The sequence below is a fragment of the Lichenostomus cassidix genome, chromosome 11 (genome assembly GCF_008360975.1).
Source record: "Lichenostomus cassidix isolate B80296 chromosome 11, HeHo_3.0, whole genome shotgun sequence".
Classification (NCBI taxonomy): Eukaryota; Metazoa; Chordata; class Aves; order Passeriformes; family Meliphagidae; genus Lichenostomus; species Lichenostomus cassidix.
The window spans coordinates 18967090-18988624 of NC_139492.1; positions in this window are offsets into that span (position 1 = coordinate 18967090).

A 21535-nucleotide genomic window follows, 5' to 3' on the forward strand; every position below is an offset into this window, starting at 1 on the left:
TCTTAGGCTGCTTATCCATTGTCTGGCATTCCATGGGTACAGTTTGGGAGTAACCAGGGAGATATTTAGTGAACAGTTTAGCTTACACATCACTTTGCTTATCAGATAAAACCAATGGGTCATTTCATTGCAATGTTGAGTAAACATTATTGGATTTATATAGTTTATAAAATGATAAATCTCATAAGCTCTAATCACGAGTTCTGTTGATTCCTTTGTGGTCCATAAATTAGCAAAGTTGCTAAAAATCATCCCAGACATATCTGTAGTTCTCCAATGTAGTTCTTTATTAAAGCAAATATCCTCATTTCCCACTTGTACTGGACCATGGAGATATAGGGCAGAAGAGTATTTTCTCAGCTTTCATGGATAGCTGTTTGTTGATAGTTAGGAGCAAGAAGCAGGGGATAGGAAAGAGAAACTCCTGTTGAAGAGACAGGGATGAAAATCTTTTTAGCAGTAATGGTTGTTTAAGAACAAAATCTTGTCATGCTATGACAAAACACAGTGAATTATCCACAGACGATGTGATCATGATGTTCTATTGTACTACCACACACAGCACTGCTACTTTTCTCCTCAGGGGCACAAGGCTATTTTCTAATAATAGGTACCTCATGTGGGAAAAGGGGGATTAAATTCTGCCTAATTAGGCTGCCATGGAGACCACACTAACATCCCTTTTGATCCCTTCTTGAGTAAATACACTAAATAGGAAGAGCATAGGATCAGATTGGCTCATTGCATCCAGCTCTGGGACCCCAACATAAGGACCTGGAGCTGCTGCAGAAATCCAGAGGAGGCCATGGAGTTGCTTGAGGGCTGGAGCAACTCTGGAGCCAGGCTGGGAGAGCTGGGAATGTTCACCTGGAGAAGAGAAGACTCCAGGGAGAGTTCAGAGCTCCTGCCAGGGCTTAAGGGGCTTCAGAAGAGATGGAGAAGGTCTTGGGACAAAGGGAAATTGCTTTCAACTGACAGAGGGTGGATTTGTAACAGATTTAAGGAAGTTCCTCCCTGGGAGGGTGGGGAGGCCCTGGCACAGGGTGCCCAGAGAAGCTGTGGCTGCCCCTGGATCCCTGGCAGTGTCCAAGGGCAGCTTGGCCATTGGGGCTTGGAGCAGCCTGGGACAGTGGAAGGTTTTGTTTCTCTCCACAGTTGTAGATGGATCAAACTCTAAAGGACAGATAAAGGTTGGGTCAAGTTGCACCCTAGTGCAAGGAGGAGGAGGAGGAGGAGGCGGAAGAAAGAAGGAGGAAGCAGCTGCCATGGCACTGAGTGTCACACCGGGTGCTGTGGGTGTGTCCCCTCCTTTCGAGGAGAGCAGAATCTTCTCAGTGCTCTAATAGACCTTTATTCACAGTCAGGAGTTTATCTTCAGCTCAGTCTTCATGGATTATTTTTGCTCATGTTTCTTCACCCAGCCTCGTTCCTGGCCAAATGTGTGGTTGGACACACAGGATGTCAGTTGTGAAAACCCCTGACCACTTCACTGCCCTCACCTACTGCCCTGGGGAGAATGGAAAAATATTCCATGTATTTTTAGCTGTGACCAGCAATGTGACAGGGAGAGATACAGCAAAGGAATTGCTGGTAAAATTGCTTTAAAATAGTAAGGAACTTCTTGAGCATAACAGCTTTCCATCCCCACTTAGCACAGTCAGCTGCATAAACCAACATTTTTGAAGCAAGATCTTGGATTAGGCTCAAGTTTATATTTAGCTGCCAAGTTTCAGTTCTGAGAATGAAGATTTAACCCTAATATGGGATACTACCAGACATTGTTAGAGATGGGTGAATGATTTGAAACAATTGAAAGGAGAATTTTAGTTCATGTATTGCCTGCAAATGTCTGCATCTATAAAACTTATTGTCAATCAAAAACATTTGGCAAATGTTTTACGGCAGGAAAAAATAGCTCTGTTACACTCCTCAAAACCTACAGGGAAATGATAAATAGATCTGTTAACTTCAACTTGAAGGACAAAAATAGTCTTTCAGAATTCAATCAGAGACCAAGTTATGCCAGAAGTTGAACACTTATTATAGATTTTACAAATGCACTGATCAGTCTGTCTGTGGGAGTTTGATCCAAAACAATGTTAACAAGAAATTCCTTTGACTGTGTAGCACAAAGGATCCTAATCCTTGAAATTTAAGGATTGAGAACTTAGATTCAAAAGGGACTATCTCTGTATGTGAGCAATGGGTAAATTTGACACAAAGACAATTTAAAATGTTGTGTTCACCTCATAGCTCAAGGCTGGAAGAAATCTCCCAGAAGGAATGGCATTGAGGTGAAGCTGTGGTTGTCACTCAGGGTAGCTGTGTAGGGTCCTTGTGCCACTGTCCATGGGCACCAGGAGCCCTGGTCCCTGTCAGTTGGTCCTGGACGCAGAACAGCTCTGATCTGGTAAAATATGCATATTCATATCCATAGTTTTATTGCTCCCAGAACTGGGATCAGTATCCAGCCAGCAGTCCTGGGAGCCTGTGTTTGGAACAGTCTGGTTTCTGCAGCAAAGCTCTTCAAGGAGACTTTGTGTTGTCTTTTCCAGTCCCTTTCTCTGACACAAAACCCAATAATTAGATTTGTGCTATAAACTCACAAGCAGTTGTGTAGGTATAAAATTGGGGGAGCTCTGTAAACTAACATTGCTGCCAGGAGATATGAACTGCTCCTTCAGGATGTAGTGGCAGCAGGAGCAAGAGGCTGATGCAACCCAAAATCACGTTGGATGCAGCTATGGCTGAAGCAGCCTTCCTGTAAAATAATTGCCTGAGGATAGAAGTGTCTTGTCTTTTGTATTTCTTTGTTTCAGAACATTTTCAGCATTGCAAGTGTGATAGAATTGTGCCTCTGAATTGTTTACCACCACTTGTTTTAACAAGTCAATTATTGCTACATTTTATTACTTTTGGTGCTGTCTTTTTAAAACAAGAGCTGTGGATAGTGATCTGATTTTACGTGACTGAGACACTGTAAAATAGCACAGCATAAATATTAAATGTTTCCATTTATCTTTTCAGAGTGTTCACACTTAGATTGTTCCACTTAACAACCCTTAAAATAGCCACTTTAAATGATTCCCTTCCAAACAAAGGAGAAATACATGCAAATGAATCACTGTGGCAATTTTTATAACAAACATTAAAACATTAAAGGGAGCAGAGAATGCAAACATATATTGAATCATGGGCCCTCAAATATAAGTGCCTACTGACCTTGTAAGATACAATTGGGCTTTGAAACATCTTAGGGACTCAGCCAAAACACACTGCAGCGCATTAGCTATTAAAAACCCAAGCTCATTAAACTGGCAAATTGTGTATCAGACCATCGTGCCGCTTCATCTGTTCCCAGTTCATGCAGAGTGTGGGATCAGGACAGATCAGGACAGATACTGCAACAGAAATCTCAAGGAATAAGGGAATTTCGTGAGGTGTGTGGTTCTACAGCTAATGTGTCCTTACTGCAGATCAGGCCCTGAGGAATTACTGTGGATGTTGTCTGTGTTTTCATTCGCTTTCACGTCCTTATCCATTGACATCCTCAACCAGGACTGCCAGGTCACTCCACAGTAGCGCGAGGCAAGGCTCAGGACAGAACTTCCTTGTGCTCAGGTTTGTCAACTAGTAGGTGACATCTGGTGCAGTGGCCCAGTGGATAAAAGGAGAAGGCACATCTCACAGCATCTCACCTGCTGCAGCTGGGAGCTGCAAACCAAAGAAGGAAGACTCAGCTGTCCTTTAGTTCCATCAGCCTGTGCTGCCCCAGGGCTGGGTGACTCCTTGGTGATGCTGATTTTTTCCTGTGGTCCTGGCTGGTTGTTATTGCTGGGCTGATTTTTCAGGGAGGCATTGAAAGCTCAGGCACTGGAGAGAAACCTCAATTATGTCCTGCATGGTTCAGGGTGGGGCAAGCATGGGCACAGGAGCTGAAGGGGAGCTTTGTTCTGGCATGTTACACACTCACTGAGTGAAGGGGCCCAGCGTGATGTGGGAGCTCAGCATGGCCTAGGAGACCAGTTCTGGTTTCCTGCAGTTACAAACAGGGCCAGAACACCTCGTCTGAAGAGGAAAATACTGCCTCAGTCCAAGAGGAACTCTTCATCTCCTGAGTAGGCAGATGGTGTCAGTCCCAGAAGTGTCACAGGAGAGCTGGCTTGGGGTTTGAGCCCTTGGAGATGCTGAGGGTCATGGGGGAGAGTGGACTCCGTGGCTGGCACATTCCTGCAAACTGTTCCACGTGTGGGGAAACCAAACACTGAAAAAGGAGAACCCAGCAATATTGCAGGAAATCACATTTGAGATGCGTAATACTCAGTCTGCCCTGAGCAGCTGTTGTGGCTAGGTAGTACCCTCTGCTCCAGCTTCAAACTCAAATGAATTTATCCAGCAGCCCTTCTTAATTCTGCATTTTAATACTACCTTTCATAGAAACAGATATGAGGTCTTAATCAAAGACAATCAAGGAAGGTCTGCACAGATGCCAGTCGGCTAGATAAGAGCAAAGCAGGTCACTGCCCTCTTCTCTGAGTGGAAATAATTTTCTTCATCTGTGCTGCAGCACTAACAGTCCTTGGCCTTTCCACTCTGGTGAGTAAGGGCCTGAAGAAACTTGTGAGCAGTATTTATAAATGGATCTTGTAGGTCACTGACAACAACAGGGGAAAAAATATGTTGGCGATCTGTTCTTAATTCTATTTTAAGATGCCATGACTTCTTCAATAGCGGGTACAACTCAGCCCTTCAGGGCCAAAGGCAAAGGTCAGTGTACAGGATGAATTGAAGGCTGCTTTCCTTGGACTCGTATGATACAGATGCTGAAAAGTGCTGTGCTGCAGGTTGGGATGAGGGCCCATTCCACACTCCTGCTATGACTCCTTTTTCATATTTTAGTGTTATTTTCTCAGTATTGTCCTTTGCTACCTACTCTTCATAGCACACTAGGCTGCAGGGCAAGAGGTGTCTTTTCCTGAATGTGGACTATGTTATTTCCTGCCTTGTTCAGCCTTCTGTGTCCTCTGCATTTGCCCTTAAATAAATTTCACTAAATCTGTCAAGCAAGATTTACTATTTATGTAGTCTTGTTTTTAACAGCTTGTATATCTGAGTTTTGTGATTTCATCTCTTATTCATGTGTCAATCTACCCAGCTGCAGAAGACAAACTTCTTCTTCCCTGCTTGCTTAGTAACTCATTTGTCTTCTGCTGTCCCTCTCTGCAAATGGATAACACCTCTGGAAACCCTTGACATTATGCCCCCAATTTCTCCTAAATACATTTGAGCTGTTTTTCCACTCCGTTATCCCTGTATGTACTTGAGTCTACAGTACAGGAAAAAGCCTGCTAGTGGAGTTATTAATCAGAAAAATTCCATAAAGAGTTTTCATAATTAAAATACGTTTTTCAATTAAAATAGAGTATCTGAACAGATAATTAGAAGGGTGTAGTGTTGGGACATTGAATGCACTTAATCCAGATTGGAGGTGCAAGGGAAGAGAAAGTCTTGAGCAAGCTTTATTCTCTTCAGTTATTTCCTGCATTACAGGTGGCAAGAGAGAAACAAGGACAAGAAAATGATTTACTGTTAAGATCCTGCTGAAGTTGCAGGTGGCTTACCAAATGCAGAGGCAACTGCTCACCAGCACCATAGAAACTTAGGAGTTTTTGTTCTGGGAAAGGTGAAAGAGAACTTCCATGGCATGTTGTCAGCTTATCAAAACTGCTTCTCCAAAACCAGCACTTTGGCACGGAGAGCAGCTTAGAGCAAGGAAGCAAAAACAGCATCAGTGAGAATGAAGGGAACAGCTTTAATATAAAGCTACCAGGAAGGCGGGGCTATAATGTGCAATTCTCTGAATAACATCTGGGTTTTTGTTCTGGATGGGTTTTTTTTTAAAGATGTATAAACAAATGCCTAAATACTGCTCAGCTTTTAGGGAACAAAATGGGAAACCAGTTTCTTTTAGTTTGGAATCTGGACATTGGGAAGCTCAGGATAAGTTGGCAAGGCATACAGATTAATGAAATGTTCACTATGAAGAACACTTGTATTTCATAGATGTGTAGATTTTAAAGTCAAAATGCACCATTCTGTTAATCAGTCTGGTGGTGCCCTACATCCTTGCAGGTGCAGATTCATCAGGGAAGATAAAGGAATATAATTTGCCAAATTAACAAAGTGTCCTGGGAATATCCTGGCCCACCTCTGGACATTCATTGTAGATGGCATAGACAAATATTTAACTTAACCCCTCTTCTCTAAAAGGTGTACAAAGAGCAGAGCTGCACAATGTAGTGTTTGCGTGGAACTTCTACCTATAATTGTAATTATGGTGAGATCCTAATAGGATCCCTCACTGGGGAAGGGAACAACCTGAGCTTTTTCCACCCTTGCCATCCACTGTGGCCAAGAAAATCCCAGGAACTCTGCTGGTCTTGTAATCCATCAGTGCATTTCCTAGAGACTCTTCTAGTGTGGAATTTCCAGAGTAAGGTGTTCAGCTGATGTTCAGCTGTTCGTTCTTTACTTAAAACTGCAAGAAAAAGACTGCAATAGTCTTTTATGAAATACCAAGCCCACAAGAATAAATCCTTGCACACACATTGGACACACAGTTCTTAATGTCTGATATTTCATAAGCAGAGATTCAGAAGCAACAGCTGAAAATGCAGACACTGCTGTGTCATTCAAACATTGCCAAAAAGAACTCTTACAATGTCTATATGACTCATGTCTCAGGTGATGTCATGTAATGCCTAAGTAAAATAATGAATTTTAGTGTTGCATTGATATGACTTCATTTAAAGAAATATGCACAATGTTAGCCTCCCACACCCCCCAGCTTTATTAGATCAGAAAGTAGAAATAAGGCCAGAGAAATGACGATCAGAGGACTACAAGAAAAGTCTCTGCCATGTGAGTCCATGGACTCCATGTGGTTCAAGCAGTGTCTGTAATTCATGTTAGTATTTCTCAAATTACAAATATAACTTACATGTCTAGGAAATCTCTTCCAAAGCTAATGGACAAAAAATGGATGCAAACCAAGCCTTGGATGCTTCTTATTTGACAACACGAACAAATGATGGAAGGAGTAATGTACTGCTTACCTTTGAATCTCAGACTGGGATTAATCTTTGAAGCAAAGAAAGCCCTGGATTAGCAAAAGTAACAGCCATATATCTGTCAGGCCAATGTTCCTAATCCTGCTCCTAGCACCCAAAATTGTGAGTGCACCCTTGGAGACTTGCTGGGAATGCAGCCCCTCTGACAGCAGTGCTCCTGAAGCTAAGATATGAAAGCACTGTAGTAGAAGCTATGGAGTTTGTAATTTGCAAAGCTCAGCGCCTCCCAGTCCTGATTTTGAAACCGTTCAGGATTGGGCTTTTGGAGTGCTTGGTACTCTTTATATTTAGCAATGAATCATCCTATTTGATTCTCTCTGCACTTGTCTCTGAAGAAATGTGATCACAGTCATGTTGTTGACATCACCCTCTCCAATCCATGCTGTCAGGGGTTTAGCAGTCAGCTGGCTGGCTGGCTGTGGGTGACTGAGTGCTCCATCCACCTCAGGCAGCTCCCAGCAGCCTGGTGGGACACAGGCAATTCTAAACCACAGCACTTGCTCTCACAGATGGTTCTTTCATTCACAACGGCACGGGTGGATTCCCCATCTGCTGTCACAGCTAGATGTGATTCAGAGGCTGGAAAAAAGCATTCATGTCCAACTTCTTAGGAGGGTTTTTGAGGTGAGCTGGTGGGTGATGTCACTGCTGTGAGTCACTGCAGAGGAGAAGCTCCCAGAGCTCAGGGTGGCTGCAGCTCCATGCTGGGGGAGCAGCCTGATCCTCACACAGCCTGGCACTTCCCACATCCCTCACCTGAGTGCAAAGCAGCTTTTGGGGAGGGGAAGTCATGCTGAAGTTTTGATGTCTGTGACACTCTGTGTAAACTGGATGATGTGGCTGTGCACCTCCTTGACTCAGAGAGAACTGAGACATTCCCAAGGTGTTGCTGACCCACCCAGGCTGCCAGGAATGCACTTTGGAATCAGAGGGAATTGCTCTTAAGGTCTTAAGCCCAGCAAGAGCTGTTCAGCTTTTCCTTGTATCGGGTTTAATGACATAATGTTGTGACATTAAGGGACTCTCTCAATTCCGTTATGAAACAGCAAACTTAATTTTAAAGGAAAAGTCTAAAGAAAAATAGTTGTTTTGTATGAAAGAAAAAGCTTTTTTCACGCTGTTGTGATAGGTTACAGTACAATTTCTCTGTTGTAATTAGAAATAGATTTTTGCAGGAATAAACAACCACATCAAAGGTTAATAATTCTTGCAGCGCCCACAGTGCCACAGAATGCTCTGGTCTGAGTGTGCAGGTAGCCTGCCTTTCCAGGAATAAATTACCCACAAAGGAAGAATTTTATGGAAAAAGGATCTCATATCAGGCAAGAATGAACTATCAATGTTGATAATTTCATCTAAGGACAGAAATTTGAGGCCAGAAACATCTATCGTCATGTTGCCTTCAAAACAAAGAGAATCATAGGAGTTTCCCAGGTGCACTCTCTCATAATGTTCTTGGCCATTACTCTTCAGTTGGATTTTTTTAAGTGCCTTAGCTTTAGAAATAATTTTGCACTCTGTATACTGTGGTGTTGGGAGCTGGATGATTGTGTGCAATACACACTTTTAAACAATCTTTTAATTTGATTGCCTGCATATGAAACAGCTTTTACAATTCTTGGGTTTTTTTGCACTGGAGAATGACTGTAAAGGGCTACAACAGCTCCATCACAGCAGGGAGCTGTGCTGGGTTGGAGGGCTGCCCACCTCTTTTACCTGGAATTTAGATGTCCAGAATATTTAAAATGGGGGAAAAATGCAAATCACTGTCTTAGGTGGGAGGAAGTTGAATTAAGGAGCTTGAAAAGGAAGGATCTGTACTGAGCAGTCCAGGAAAAGAAACATCAATGCTAACAAACTTTAAGTCTGAGATAGGATGTGGTAAGCTACATGAAAAGGTGTATGTACTGGTGGATTGGCAGAAAATAAAAATCTAGATTTTTTAATGTTCTTTTGTATGGTATTCCCTTGTATTCAGTTCCTATTAACCAGTGATTTATCTACTCTGAAGAGAATCTATGTTCTCGTGCTAATGTTCTTTGGGTACACATTACCAAGGCAAAGAGAAAAGAATTTGAATTGTGGATTGTGCTTTGAAAGAAACTGTACATTATCTCATTAGTGCCTGTGTGCTTGCTGGCAGAGTGCCAAAGCACACACAACTGAGACACTGCCTCAGTTCTGATCAGAATTCTAGATTCTGCCTTTACAGTATTATCAGGCTTTTCACTCTTACCCTGGGTGCTCTTTCCACCATTGCTGTGTCCACGTGAGGTTCTGTATAAAAAAAAGAAATACAAAAAAATAAATGTGCCTTGCTATCAAAAAACCTGCGCACTTTAAGGCTGACCACGAGTGTCATAAATGTTTTCAAAGCATCAACATCTTTTTCATCCTCTTTCCTCAAACAGCAGCATCCAGGTGCTACTGGAAACAGCTCAGTCTCCTGTGTGGATTTGACAACCTCTCCAGTGTCATTAATGAAACAAAGCCCACATGTCCTTTTGAACAAGATTATTTCTCCAATACTTTGCCTTATTGATTTTGGCTGTTATAATCATTGGACAGCAAGGTGTGTAAATATGGGTCTAACTAAGAGAAAATAATACATCAATGATCCCAGGTACAGCTATGAATAAAATCCTCACATTACAGTTCTTGTCAGAACAGCCTTTACTGCCAAATCCAAAACATCCTTCATAATTTTATTTCTCTACCTCTTGATACAATGCTGAAACTTTCCAAGAGTTTATGGAACAGATACATAGCTTTGACTAGAAATATGAATGAACAGGTTACACTGCTGTTTCTGGAACCGATAAATCTGTCCACAGCCCACATTGTTGTGCATGGAACAAGAATAACTTCTGCTTCAGCTGTCCCATATACTTGACTGGTTTTTAAGGACCACAGGCTACATTTTTAGCATCACTGTTGAAGACATCCACATGTCACAGCTCAAGGTTTCACTGTGGGTGGGAATCTCCTTTTCCCTGCCTTTGGCCAGGGCACAGCTCCCAGAGCATCCTGAGAAGTTGTGCACTGCCTTCTCCTGCTCAGTTGTGCTGCAAACTGTAAATGGAGCCTGTGGAGGGGTTGGCATGTGGCCTCTATGATAACCACGATATAACAAAATCATTAGAAGGAAGAGGCACTTTCACCACAATAGCTCCAAGAATTCAAAAGACTGATATCTTAACAATGTTTCTCTCATTCCAGAGGAAAGAACCCAACATTCACCAGGTGAATGTAGTGGGTAGAGCTATCCTCAATCCTCAAAGGGGAAAACTGAGCAGGATACATTTACAGAAAAGAGCCAAGGTTGTTGTTTTATTTTTCCCTTGAGCCCCTTTTCTTCAATTCTGGATATTGTTTACACTTTTAATAATTCCATGTTTTTAGTATTCTTTTCAGATATCACAATTAAGCATTAAAACCTTCAAACTAAGTTAAACACCTTAATTCCCTTTATCTAGCCTGTGTCCTCCCCATCCAAATATTACTCTGAAGGAAAAGAAAAAACAGTAAAGCAGTTGGATGGGTGTCTTCCAGCTAAATAAAACTGGCTACAAATAAAGGATCCAGATCAGAAGCAGTAAGGACAATTTCTCTGAATACGTAAATTTCCAGCTGTCTTGGATTTGGTGATTTACTTTCAGATGTGCCTGGCTTGCATCAAGGCAGTGCACAAAGCATAGTAAAATTGTAGAGACAGAGTAGAATCATTTTAGCTCATCAAACACTGAAACAAAGTCAGCATTTGTCTCAGAGATGTTAAATGAGATTATGGGGATATAATCATTATCACTCTTTAAGGGCTACTCTGTAAACACAGATCAAATAAGCTCCAGCATGCTCTGGTACTCTGTGCTGCACCTGGGTCTCTGCTGAGGGACTGCATTTGGGATTGCCTGTAATCATCTCTGGGTTTGTGTGGTTTATCAAAAAGTGGAAAACAATTATTCTTTATTTCCTTTGTGAGTTTGGCCACAGTTTTAATAGCAGTTTACACAGAAGAATAACAGAATGGTTTGGGTTGGAGAGGACCTTACTGATTATCTAATTTCAACCCCTCTGCCATGGAACTTTATCCCTAGTGTTAATAGCAGTTACATGAGCACTTGTGCTTCTATGTGCCCCCTTTTAAAATAATCTCTGCAATCTTGCAAGATAACAGAGATGGGTGCAGAGAACTCAGGAGGACAGGCAGGGGGGCTGGGGATCCCTGTTCCAGTGACTGAGAGACCTCAGCTCATCCTTCTTTGCTGCTTGCAACTCTCCATCTGTCACCCAGTGACAGGAATTCCTCTCTGAACCTTTCTGTGGCAGGATGACCTGAATGCTTTTCCCTTCTGGAACTTTTTTTACAGAAATGTGACTGATATGTTGACCAGAGAGAGAGAACAGACTGTCTCTTTCTTAAGAAGTTAAGATTTTGCCCTTCAGGTTCTGCACTTCAGAAATCTGAGCCAAGCTCACTGAAATCAGAGTAATTAAGCACTCTGGAGAGTACAACCAAGTTAGTTGAGTTTAGGAGAGTGTTATGATTTCTTCCTCAGACTTTGGGATCTAACTATATAAACTCCATTCAGGAATTTGTCTGATTCAAACCCAGCATTTTCTGGATCACTGATATGTTATTTATAAGTGCGGTGTTGTATATTTTTTTCTTAAGCATCTTAGTTTTTTCCCTAATTTTCAGGCTCTGGCCACACATTTCCCACTGGCAATATGTTAAAGCCCTTCAGATTCTGTGTTTCCAGGCTTGCAGTGTATGAAAACATGATCTGATAGGGAGCTCCAGCAGGGTTTTCTCCACGTCCTTGAGCGGAGTGGGATTGAGGGCTGGGACTTTCCTGCTCCCCAGATTATGCTCATCGTGTGAGAGTGAGACCCAAGGGAGGATGGCAGCCAGGAGTGGCATCTGAACAGAGAGATCAAAGCCTGCAGAAACCCATGGAACACAGGTAAGGTAATACCCATTTTTAAGGTGCTTGAAAAGTACTGGCTCCTGAGGCAGCAGAACCACTGGATAAAAACAGGTTTTTATGATTAAAACCATGCCCTTTGGATATAATATTGCCATATTCTTGTTTTGCTTCAGAGTATTTCCTGGGATCTGCTGGAATTCAATAGGTTGTGTTATGTGCTGAGGACAAAATGTCTTCTTATTTGGGGACACCAAACTCTGTACTTTTGTAATCTGCCAATTGGATAAAACACTATTTTAACTTTTCAGATTTAAACAAACCGTTTGAAAGCTCAGTTCTGAACTAACATCTTCCACTTGTGTTTTGAACAGTTTGTACTAAAATTGATACTTGAGAGCTGCCAGCCTGTATTTATTAAATTATTGACTGAGAATTCACTGGGTACCTGGGTCTGAATATTCTGTTTTACCTTATGCCACTTTTGCCAGAAGCTATAATTTCCTTGAAGGTGACATGCAGGGACTAAAGACATCCTGTTCCAGCTGACCTCACAGGCAGGATGTTATCACTTACCTGGCTGGCTGCTCAGCAGCATTAGCCCTTGCAGTGATGACACCAAAAATCCCAGGTTTTACCCTTTCACTGACGTCAGCAGCAAGGGAAGGCTGGCTTACACAGAAGTAAACCAATAAGGATGTACTGCATGACACAATTGCTAAAACATAATCTCTTTTTTTCACTGCCTTTATTAGTGACTCATGTGGTCCCAGGACAGAACAGACACTGTGTTTTAATGACTTCTGTCATTGCCACTGAAAGCCAAAGGAAAATGGATCCCCAGAGCTCAGTGCATGGTGGGAATCCCATCCAGCAGGATTCCCACCAGAGTGGGGCAGAGGTTTCACAAGGGGTGTAAGGTCAGGTATTGGCAGCCCCATGTAGTTGTGGAGATGACTGGAGAAATAATTCAAGATGTTTTTACAAGTGCAGGGATCCAGTTGTTTACTTATTCTGTAGCATCACTTACTGCTTCAATTACAGCCAAATTGCTTGATTAAAGTAGAGGAAGAAGTAAACACTAATTTTCAGGAGCTTAAGGCTATATTTTAAGAAAGAGATAATTTCATCTTAACTTTAAAAAAAAAGTTTGTATCTCCATTTTTCCTTTTGTAGCTTTACATCACATTGTGCTAAACCTTTCCAGGCAGGAAAAGAGGGAACTCTCTGGTTTTCATAGAGAAGTGGAGTTACCTGGAAACTTGATCACAACAAACTGAAGGGGTTTTGTTTTGTTTTGATTTTAATACTTTTTCAACTCTGCAGAGAGGGATAATGGTTGGCTGTGATTCCAGCAGACATTTAGTGATAAATAGGCATTTTGTAAGGACTGTGGGTGAATGCAGAGTTCCAGCCTGGAGCTTCATCCAGTCCTTATCTCCCCATTGTAAGGATCTACTCAGTGCTGGTGTTTGATTTACCCTGCTCAAGCAGAATTACTGATACAGTAAATTGTGTGGAATGGGGGGATTTTTCCTGCTCTGTCTTTGCAGAGTATTAGTGTCATAATGTCCTGTCTGAGAAGATTCCTCTGTCACAAATAATTGGTGAAAGTGGTACTGTGATAGTGAGAGCAGAGGTATTTCCATACATAATTAATTGCAGAAGGATGGCTAGGGAAGTTTGAGCAGAATTCTGCCTGCTCTTTTTGGCAGCAAGCTACTCTCCATTTACTCTGGGTTTGTGTAGATCCTCATCTTAGATAGAAAACTACAGGAAAAAACAACACAATGATAAAGATTTTTCAGCATTTGTTTCTCAGAGATTCCCCATAACACACTAGACATGGCAAATACCCCTTTTAAAACACAGGACAGGTAAAAAAATCTCTAGGGCTTTGACTTTGCACCCATAAATTTGTGGCCTTTATTGTAAGTAATTATATGTGAGCTAAATAGGAGGTAGAAAATATTAAAGGTTAGTTCTAGAGAGAGTTGTGCTTAATACTCACCCTTGGTGGGGGCAGAGTGGTGACCCTGGTTAATATATTTTTCAGTAAGACTAAAATGCCTTTCTGCCACTGTTTTTTGGTGGTTTTTCATTGTTGGATTTGTGTTTTTACTCCTCAGAAGGTCTTGTATTCTTTGCCCTACAAACAGGAAAAAAACACATTTATAACAGTGAAAGCAAGGCCCAAAAAGGTCATTAAGTTATTTTCACAAACCTTGGTTACCTTAAATCTTCAGAAGAGAAGATGTTCAGGTTTAGAGGCCAGATTGAACTGCTTCTAAATAATTCTTATTAAATCTTATGCTACCAAAAGGCAAGAGTGCTATACAAGATCAGTCCACACACTGGTAAACATCTGGGAATATAACTTAGTTTGTCAGATACCATCATATTCAGGCAGGTCAGTACTAATAACACTTCCCTTGTCATATGGTGCCACAGTAAGAACAAGCTATGGAAGGAGTTTATTGAATAAAAATGCAATTAAAAAAAATATTTTGCAGGTATTTCTATTGGTTTTTCATGCATCCAATGTTAGAAATAGTATTTCTAGTTCTACAGTTTGTATTAGGAGGCGCCACTATTTTAGTATTTATTAGCTGAATTAATCTAAATCTGAGCTGAAAATACAAATAGTGAAATTCTGTTTTTGATTCCAAGAGAAACCCAGACTTCCTCTACAAAACAGAGTTACTCTGGATTGGGTTTTTTTATGGCAACTTTGTATTATTTTTATACTGGAACCTACTATCTAGCCCAGAGGTTTAAATGTAGAAGTTAGTTTAAACTGGTAAATCTCCTCTGCTAGACACTTTGACCTGTGAATTATCCTATCTAAAAATACCAACTTTGCAATGCGAGTGTAACTTCCAACCTTTTACAGATCACAACACATGCTCTCTAAGGTACTCTTTTGAAGGTCCAAGTACATAAACAGCTACTGGCTGGATTCAAGTTGTGGTTTTAATGTGTCATAACCTCTTAATTTGAGCCAGTTTTAACCCATTGGTTCACAAAATTCAAATTACTTTGTCCCTGGCTAAAATCCTGTGATGCCTTTGCAGACCAGATCTCCCAGTACCTCTCTGGGAATCATTTACACTTTTGAAGGTTCCACCATCAGAAGAGTGGGTGAACTTGGATATCAGCTTTCCCTGCTGTGCTCGTACTTGTTGTCAGTCCCTACTCCTGTATCTTCACAGAAATGAGTCATCTGTCTCACACTGGAAAAGATTTATGCCAATGTAATCAGATTTCCAACACTGAACTGATCTCTGGGACGCAGCATCAAACCAAAATTAGCCTGATTCTTCTCCCAGTGGAATTAATGAAGATTTTATCACTGACTTCAGTTATAGTTAGGTCACCCCTTCCCCTGTGTCACAGCTGTCTGCATGGAGCAGTGGTCAGGCTGGCAGGGAGATGAGCACTGTGGGCCACTCCAGAGTGAGCCCTCTGGGATGTCAGCACTCCTGCCACAGCTGCCTGGCAGAGCAAAGTTTCCACGTCTGGTGTGTTAATCTGGCCCCTCTGAGATCAAACATTACACCTTCTATAATAAGCCTGACAACATCTTCACGGGTCAGATAGTTATCAGGGGTGCTTGGAGTCACTGCTCTGGTTGGAGCTGTGTTTATCTTGGCCTTGAGCCCTCACAGGCTCTTCTAAAAACAACTGAGAAATACTGAGATTGCAAGAAAGAGCTGTCAATCTTATTGAAGCTGCTCTTAGTTTTCAGAGTGTTTTTTCTTACCTAAGCAGGCCATATCTTCAGAAACCAATGCAGCACCAGGGAAAGGAGACCTTGTCAAACCTGGATGTGCAGATTAAAATGCTGACCTGCTGGAAAAGCCTCAGGACACATTTGGTGTTTTGTTGAGTACATACAGGTGTGCAGACATCCAAGTCAGTATGCCCAGTGCTCATGCTGTTAAAATTTTCTGAAAACTGTGCTTTAATTAAAGCTTTAGCTCCTGCAAGCAGGGTAGAAATATGAATTTATTGAAATGCAGAGATTTTAAAAATAAAAGTCAACTCTTTTCCCCTTCACAATTTGTGTGTAGATGTGTCTGTGTGTGTGGATGTGGGACTTAGAATAATGTCATGATCTGGGAGCCTCCACTGATGTTTTTAACACCTCGAGATGGTTCTCCATTGTGTAACTCAGTGTCTGGGTGCACAATCGGTACAGATTCCTGACTGTACATCCAACACAGCCTAAGCAAGAGCAGGTAAATCTTCCTGCACACCTGCATGGATGCTTCACCCCCACCTCCCACAGTAGCAAATACATGTACTGCTAGTCACAGAATGTCCTCAGATACCTGCTGAAAGGTGCAAAAGCAGACATATGAATGTATTTTCTCTTCCCCCACCCCAAACTGTGCCTCTGTACAATCACAAGTAGGGCCATGCATTGGCCAAAGGGTGCATTCCAATTAACTCATTAAAATATTATCTTGTTGTTCACGATTGATAAACACACTATAAATTTAAGTCCTCATGTTTTTCCCTGTTTATTGGACTGTTCAACAATGTGTCTGGGCTTCCTTCATGTATAGAACAGAGAGGACAAAAGCCCGTGGCTGCAGTGATTATCACTGTGGGAACTTCTTCTGAGAAACCTTTGCAAGAGAGAACACCTCCCAGTCACTGATGCAGTCCTGTAAGAGTGCTCAGCTGCTCTCCAGGACAGGAGTTCACTAACAGCAGAACAGAGCAGAGCATCCCTTTGGGGGAATGAGGGAGAGCTCTTCACCTTTTCAAGGAAAACATCACAAGAGCTGCTGAGATCTGGCAAGGAAACACCTGGGAATTTCTTCACCCAAAGTAAATTTTCTTTGCAGAAGCTGATGTTCCCTAACTGTCCTGTGTGCTACAGTGTCTGTAATGTCATAAGTTTGACAAGAAAGAATCTGCTCTTCTGATTCAAGATCTGTTCTAAATCTGATTTCAAGCAAGTCAGGATACCAAAATTTGGGCGATCTGTTTGGTCAGTGCAGTGTTAATTGAAAATTGCCTGCATTGTGAGTGTGTGTGGATGCTCTGTGTAATAAGGATTTGTGTGCCAGGCTGGGCACTTCAGGCAGTGACTGCCATTGGTAGTGACAAGGTTCCTGTAGAAATCCTGTGTCACTGGGGCTGCAGCAGGGCTGTGTCACTGCACCTCCTGTGAGCCTCGGGGATGCCCAGAGCAGGGGCAGGGAGGGAGCATTTATTCCCTGCTGTGCTCAGAGCCACTGGCCAGGGCTGAGCATGAGGGCAACACAGCACTGGCACCCACATTTTCATCCTGCAAGGTTATCACTCCAATTTCCTTGCTTATCGTTCAAATGTCTCTGCCAGTATTAAATGAAAAGCCATTTGATACCTGATGCTTCTGGCTCAGTGTCCCATAAGCAATTAGCCTATTAGTCTTTGAGTCATTAATATTCTCTGCTTTCACTGTGATGATCTCACTTCCTGCAAACAGGAACACTGAGCTGAGAGCAAATTTAAAAATCCCAAACATAAATTCAGTAGGTAAAAAGGTCATTTTAGTGATGTATATTCTTTGATCACTACTCAGGAAAAAGTTGTTTAGTAATAAATTATATTGTATATCATTTCAGTGGTTTGAGATAGTTCTTGTAATATATATTTTATACAGCATGTGATAACGAGTTTCCTTGCAGCAATAAAAATTAAACAAGATGCTAAGACAGATGGACATGAGAAATAAATAGTGAACGTTCAGGTATTGTAAACTCATCTCCAATTAGGTTAATGAGGCCTTTCATAATTTTTAGTAAGTTTTTTCCCCACTGCTGATCTCTGACATTTTCCTCGAGGGTTTTTTGTTATTTCATGAGTGATCATGCCTCTTGTAGATCAAAATCAATGAAACTTCGAGTTTCTTGCAAGTCCTGTGTAAAAACAATGGGATTCATTGGTTTCTCTCATTTAGCCACTTCTAAGGGAAGATTCTCACTGAATCAAAGACTGTGCAGCTGAGTCCTAAGGAAATTATTGCTCTTTCCCAGAGTTGTGGTGGTCCCATCCTAATTTCACAGCCTGACTTATGGCTTCAAAACCCTTCTCATGTTTGGCTGTGCTCCTTGAGTGCTACCTGATAAAACTGCTGGCTGGATTCTGGCAGGTTGTCATTCGCATCCATCACCATTATCAGCACCTCAAGCGGGTCACTGTACAGAGCCTGTCACTGCTCCCAGCAAGAACCCAACCTCAGGCTGATACAGCTCAAATTGATGAAAAAAAAATTAAGTTAAATGTTTGAAGTGTTCTTTTTAAATCTTAGTAGAATTTGGCATGAATAATTTCATTTGTATAAAACTCTGCTGTGATCTGCAGTGCAGACATATGTAGCACTCATCTCACTTTCAATACTAAAAAAATATTTTGAAAAATTATAAGGATGTGAAGGGGGTTAAAATTGTTAAAGTTCTGTGTTGAGCTGCTTGTGTTATATATATATTAAAAACTCCTTGTGTTATATAAAACTTTTGAGTAAGTTTTTTTAATAGATTGCTCAAAGCTAGTTCTATATTAGCAGAACTAATGGAAAAAAGAAGAGGACAATACAATAGGGGACAGCTAGTGTGGTTTAAAAAAAAATTTAATTCCTCCTTTTCTGCTTCTGTCAATTGTATTTGCAGTTAGAGGGAGGCATAAAAATTCACTCTTCACCTACTCCGTGCAGCATGTGGGCTGTGCTGGTAGATGTTCTAAACTTTGGAGCCTCTCAAGTCTGGAAGTGATGCATCACCAAAACAAGCTGAGTAGTCAGGCTTGTCCAGGAGCTCAGAGTTTATCCCATGAGCTCGACTGCAAGGGCAGAGCTAAAATTACTTTCTATTTATAAGTTTCTCTGACAAGCATTGATCACATGTCAAATGACAGTGTGAGAGTTTAAAAATGAGAGTTTGTCAATAGAGATCCTCTAACAGGACTTCATTTCATGCACTATTCCCAGTTTTATAGATTCCAGACAAAAATCTGGGTGGCCCTGTCCCTTAGGGATGTCCCTGCACCCTCAGTTGGTGTCACCTGCAGATGCGCTGAGGGTGCCCTCGATGGCTCTGTGTGTCACTGATGCAGACATTCAGTAACCCTGGCTCAGCACAGACCCCTAGGGACACCCCTGCTGATGGATATCCATCAGGACTCGGAGCCTTTGCCTCTGCTCTGACAGAAAATAGACTTCAGAGCCCCAGATGGCAGCTTGCAGGCTCTCCTAGTGCAGGGAAGTCCCAGGGCTCTTTCTATAAATATCTAGGGCCATATGTTCCTACATCACTGAAACATCAGTAAACTCTTTTCTCCTACAGCCCTTTGGAAAAGTGGGATGGGAGCATCATAGTGAGGACACCAGAAAATCCAAGACAAGACAGTTTGGACAGTAATATCTGTACTGTTTGTCTACCCAACTCACCATGTGGCTCAGTGTTTTTGCCTAATGATGTTTGTTATGGGCTGATTGATTCTGGGATCAAGTTTAGGAGGACATGAAACAGTATTTTAACCCAGATTTGGTGCTGCTGCCAGACCTGTGTTGCTGCAGGAGTGCCCAAACTGCTTTCTGTGCTCTCCTTTCCCTCAGGGCCCTGGGCAGCACCTTTAACCCAGAAGCTATTCCTGTGCTCACTGGGCCAGAGGCTGCAGCTTTCATTCTGTTTTCAGGTGAATTACAGTTGGTGTCCCTGGCATTTTGGAGGAATTGTGACTAATTACACAGCAAAAGATCACGAGATGTAATCCCATGGAAATAATTCCAGAAGAAGTACAAAGGAATGCAATAGTGTTGTAAAAATCTAAACAGAGTTAACGCTTCAAATCAAATAAAAATTAAAAGTCTGAGTTCCATTTGAGAAATCACTGAGTTTGTAGCTGAGGGTCAGATCCATCTCTTAATCCAGTCTGTCTGTACTGAAAAGTAGATCTGTTTTCTGCATTGCTTTCAGGAGTTTATTCCTGCAGAGAGGAGTTTAGTGGGGAAGTCACTGCTCAGGGTGTAATTCCTAGGTGAGTCACAGGCTACTTGCAGGAATTCGGGTGAGTGACTCTGCCTCGTGTCCTTTTCTCTGTAGGATGAGGTCATTGCCCTTCCCCACTGCCCAGAAATGCTGAAGGGCTCTCCAGTAAGGTGAGCATTAGGGTGGCAGGGACAGAAGTCCTGGTGCTGTGAGACAAGAAGTTATTAACAAGCAAAAGATTGTTTTCCTGGCCTTATCTTTCAGAATCCTGTTGTTTCATGTATGTGAAGTTTCCTTAATCCACATCAACAAAATCCTCTCTGGAGTCAGATTTTCTGAGCAGTACTTGGAGAAGTCATGCTGCAACTTCAGACTGTTCCTTATATTTTTCCTTACCTCTGTCTTTCTCTGTCACTAAATCTCTTGTGCTGCATAAAGGTTTCCAGCTGGATCAATTGAAAAGAAAAAAAGCCCTGAGGGAACTCCCCTTCAAACTGTAATGGACCTCTCTACTTTGCCACAGAACCTGGATTAGTGGGTAAAGCATTAATGTAAATGGAAATATTCCAAGTTTCAAAAAATGAAAAATATTGGAATGTCTAAGTCTCAAGGACAAAACACTTTTAAAAACACCATTAAATTTTTTGTGGCAGCTGCAGGAAGTTGCTGGTCAGAATAAGCAGGCATAGAAACGAAACTGCCCTTCAGAAATAATCTTCTCAGAGCATTGCCCTATACTGAGTATGAACCAAGCTTGTCTCTGGTGCTAGCAGCCCAGAGTTTGTTCTTATCAAAAGAACTTAATCCTTTTTTTCAGTTTTTCTTTTTAGAGAGGCAGCAAGCTCAGAATGAAGCTGGGGACAGCAGTGCTCTGGCATCTCCCTGCAGTGCAGTGTCTGCTCCCAGAGCAGCTGTGTGTGATGGAGACTGTGCCAAGGGCTTTTGCCAGAAGAGGCTTCTTAAGCAGTTTATTTTATCAAAACTGTTGAGAGATGGTCTACTGCCTACAGAAGGCATCTGCGAATGGAGAAATGCTGGGCTTGGCTCATTCTGAGTATCAGAAAGCAGGGTAGTTATGACTCTGGAGTCAACTGGTTTCAATTGGCTTTTACTGGATTTGTGAATGAACATCTAAATACCCTGCATCAGTTATTGTAAAATATAATAATTTGTGTTTGTCTCCTGCAATATTGCAGGACTTGTATATGAAATTTCTCAATCTGCTTTGAAATACATTTGCATATGTAATTATGTTATTATTCAGACTTCTGATGAGATAGCGCAAGCCTCCAGAGTTCCCCAAACAACATTTTATATCAAATTCAAATGGTTAATAATAAAATTGGAATGAAATAATGGAATTCTAGAACTTTGGGACACATTTCCGTGTTGTTACATGGTGTAACCTTTCCATCATCACAAGCCAAAGCAAAACCAAGTCAGTGAAAGCTTTGCCTGACATTCTTTGGCAGACTGAAAGGTAACTCATTTTCAG